Here is a 4260-nt window from a genome sequence, read left to right as displayed (position 1 = left end):
CAGTGACCTGAGAATACACTTATATTTTACTTCTCCTTTCTGGGGACGTTTCATTCCTCCTCCAGATCCAATTTTAATTATTGGGGAACATGGTCTTCTTTTACAGACAAACTAAATGAGAATGAATGAGGTGATGAGTTCTACCTAATGCGTTACAGCTGGAGATGGGAGCCGTGGCTAATTGCTGAAATCAATGCTTTGGAGGCAATCATTACCAGCTCATCCTAGTAGGAACCCAGGGCATCTCTGATAATATAGTGTTGATTTCCTCCCAACATTTTCCAAATAAAGGGAAACAAACAACAGATTTTCTTAACATAAAAAGGCCAGGAGTCTCTGTGCTGAACGAGAGGATGCAGAACTCAGTCCCACAATAGCAGGGCCATAGGGGACCTGAATGTCACCTAATCCAATTGCTTATTTGATGCCTGAATCTCCTCTACCAGAGATTTCCACCAAGTGCTCTCTAGCTGAGCTCTCACACTCCTGGGCCTGGAGAATTCCTTCATGCTAGGGGTACCCCATTTTATCATTGCAATGAACTGATTGTAAATCTTCTATATGTTGAGCTGAAACCTATTTCAGGAACTTCTACTCATTGGTTTTTCATTTTCTCTCATGGGATCACTCAGAAATCTGATCTGCTATCCACATGGTTACCGTTTCCTTATTGCTCACATGATATAACATCATACACTTATACCATTAACCACTTCATGTTTTTTCTTTCAACTCATTGTAACTTCAACACCTATGTTAATCTCAAAACTGAGCCCTAATATCTGTGAACTCATAGGTTTGATGTGGGGGGGTTTGTATTTTTAATAAGTATTAATTCTAGTATCAATGTATTATTAATTACATTTTTGTATTGATGTATTAATAATTAGCATTATTATTGCTGTATTATTAATTTTTCAATGGTGGTATGGCTACCCCATTTTGGAAAACAACATGCATGTCCCTTTTCTATATGCAGTATTTGAAAATAACAACCACAGCTAACTTCATTACAATAAACATACTCAGTATTCTTAGTCATATTACACATGCAAAATTAATTTACTACTCTCATTACTTACCTCCTATTTGTCTATAGGCTGATTTAGGTTGTGTGGACAGCCTCAACTATAACTTTTTCATTATATATACTCTGATTTTATGAATAAAATCTGTATTTTTATTAGCTTTCTTGGAAGTCAAACTACTATATGTATTTCTAAAGAGTTCACTGATATCTAACACCCTTAAGTCTTTATTTTTTTATCTGCACCAGGGTTATACCATCCTTCCCCTTATTGCTCATTCTTTTTTCTCCAAAAGACAATGTGAGGAGAAGACAGCAACATTAGGAAGAGAACATGCTTTAGTTTTGCACCTTAGCCTGATACTTGTAAAGGCTGGTGTGCTAAGCCAAAAAGCAAGTTTAAAATGAGCTTTATATATCACTGGTCTTTATGGCACAATTCCTGCAGCTGCTGCCACTAAAGCTACCACCATCTTGCTCCTACTGGATGAGCAACACAGTAATGCCCTCTCTTTAACCACTGACCTTCTCCAATGGTATCCATGAACACATAAGCAATCCAGCTCCTTGCCTTTAAGAGTTGCTACTCTAGAAAGGGGCTGGATTCTTCACTGCATCCTACAGAGGCTACAGAGGGCCAAGCAACACGGAAACCATTTCAAAATGATGTATGAGACTATTAGCTCCCAATGGAAAGATAGACTAATAACTGTGCCATATGAACTTCAATTCCTGGACATTCACTCCTTTGGGAGAGAGTTAAGATGGCTGCCTTTCAATGGGTATAGTCTCTTTGCAACCTTGGCCCTATTTCCCAGCTCTTAGAGGGTGAGTAGCAGGCGAAGTTTTCCAGTAGAAGGCTGTATTTCCAGGTGCCAAAATTGCACTTGGCCATGGAACTGTTGCAGAAGGCCTCTGGGGGAGTCTCTGTGTTTTTGCATGGTTGTGGGTTGCTAGGTCTGGGATAACCTGGGGCAGGCTACATTGCTCACCAAAGCCTTAAGTAAAGTGCTTCAGCAGGAGAACACAGGGTTAGCTCGCCTGGCCTTTCTGTCAGGGTTGGCAAAGCCAATCACAGAGCTGCCATGTCAAAGACCTCATGCAAGGTATGTCTAGCTGAAAGAATGAAATGATTTGGCAGACCAGATGGCTATGTGAGAGGGAGCCAGATATCTTACCAATGCTTGTTTAAGGTAATCTGAACCACTTTTTAATAATCATTTTTAATAAACCACTTATCACCTGCTTCTAAATAGTAGAAAAGCCAAGTCTGTGTAACTAGGGGGAATTCATTACAGTGGAAACTGGCTTGCACGTGTTTTATTCTGGGGTTCTAGTAAGCAGGCTTCTAAGAGATTTCAGGGTGAGGCATCCCAGGGTGAACTATATCAATGTTGCCAGTGTCACTCTGGGTCCCTAGAGAATCTAAAACCTCATCTGTTCTATAATGTGATATTCTCAAATGCTAGATAAAACAGAAGGCCCTTCCATCATCTCAATGTGAGAAAAACTTGATTTGACATTCCTCGGGGTGTAGGCTCTCCACTTGGTGAAGCAAACCTTCCCTGCTTTGGATGGATGTCTCTGAAGCCCTCAATATGTCTTGACAGTGGCTGCATGACTCAAAGGACTTTATTTGGTCTATGGGTGGGGGGGTGTATTTGGTGTTCCATATCTGGACCTACTCAAAGAGCAAGGGAGATCTGTCTCCACAGCTTCTCACGGTGCTCTGAAGTACATGGGAATTAGGGCTCAGATGTTCATACAAGACAGTGGGAGAAATTATGTGATTTTTATGGAGCAGCTGCGTTGATATTCTTCACTGGCTTGGATTATTGCCATGGTCTCCTAATGGTCCCTCCTCAGTCTGTTCTTAAGACAGCAGCCAAATTACTGCTGTTCAGTTACATCATGTCACTGCTCTGCTCATAACCTTCCAAAGGCTTCATGCCTCACTCAGAGTAAATTAAAAGTATTTGTGATAACCTATAAGGCAGTACCAATTCTAACTTCATTTCCTATTACTTTGCTCTTTCCTCCATTCTGCTCAGCCATACTGGCCCCCTTGCTCTTCCTTGGGCACATTCCTGCTCTTACTTTTTCTTTGCCTAACTATTGAATACATGGCTTACTCCTTTATAGTATCTAGATTTGCTTCAATGCAATCTTCTTGGTGAGACCTTCTTTAATCCCTCCTAACCTACTAGCACCCCTTCCTTTACTTCATTGCCTAATTTTTATCATCGGCATTTATCAATGATAAGAAGATCATAAGTTTTTACTTATTTATTTCTTCTTTTATTTTTTTAAATATATTTTATTATTTTTTACAGAGAGGAAGAGAGAGGGATAGAGAGTTAGAAACATCGATGAGAGAGAATTATCGATCAGCTGCTTCTTGCACACCCCCTACTGGAGATCGCCCGCAACCAATGTACATGCCCTTGACTGGAATCGAACCCGGGACCCTTGAGTCTGCAGGCCGACACTCTATCCACTGAGCCAAACCGGTTTCGGCTGCTTATTTATTTCATTTATTGTGTGTCTCTTTTGGATAAACCATCTCTGGGAGCAAGGATTTATTTCCTGTTGAGTCTCCAAGATCTAAAGTGTGTCTAATACATGATAATCACTCAACAAATGTGTTCAGTACTTGAACCCTATTGTTTAATCCTCCAACAACTTGTGAAGCAGATTCTTCTACATTCAGTTCAGAAGAAAATAAGGCTTAGAAAACTAAGGCAAGTTAGGTAACTTGCCCATGGTAACATTGATGGCCACTGCTGTTTCTGTGGCCTGGCTGCTTAGTGCAGAGTGCCATTATAATGCTTCTCCTGTTATAATACTGCATATCCTTAAGTAAGTTGCCTTCATATATAGTCCTCCCACCTCTGCTAATTCCTGGACTCTTCCACATCAATACCTACAGACTGAAGTTGTCAGCATTTCCACCATACTTTCTCTTAGGACTTCCAAAGTAGGGAGCCACACTTTCCATGCTCTAACTCACTCTCTGCCCAGAGTGGACCAATGACATAAGGAGGTCTTCTTTAGATCAGTTCAGTAAAGTACTGTAAAGAAATCCCACTAATTTGAACATTTTAAGTAGAATGTATATAGCATATCTGAAATGGAGGGTACTCTACAAACTTTCTTATGTGTTCTTCCTGACCATTCCAGGTAAGAATTTTAACCCCTGACTCAGAAAGTCCTAGTTTATTATTTTTTAAAAA

The sequence above is a fragment of the Pipistrellus kuhlii genome, unplaced genomic scaffold, assembly GCF_014108245.1.
Source record: "Pipistrellus kuhlii isolate mPipKuh1 unplaced genomic scaffold, mPipKuh1.p scaffold_m20_p_3, whole genome shotgun sequence".
NCBI lineage: Eukaryota > Metazoa > Chordata > Mammalia > Chiroptera > Vespertilionidae > Pipistrellus > Pipistrellus kuhlii.
Note: the sequence above shows the minus strand (reverse complement) of the source record.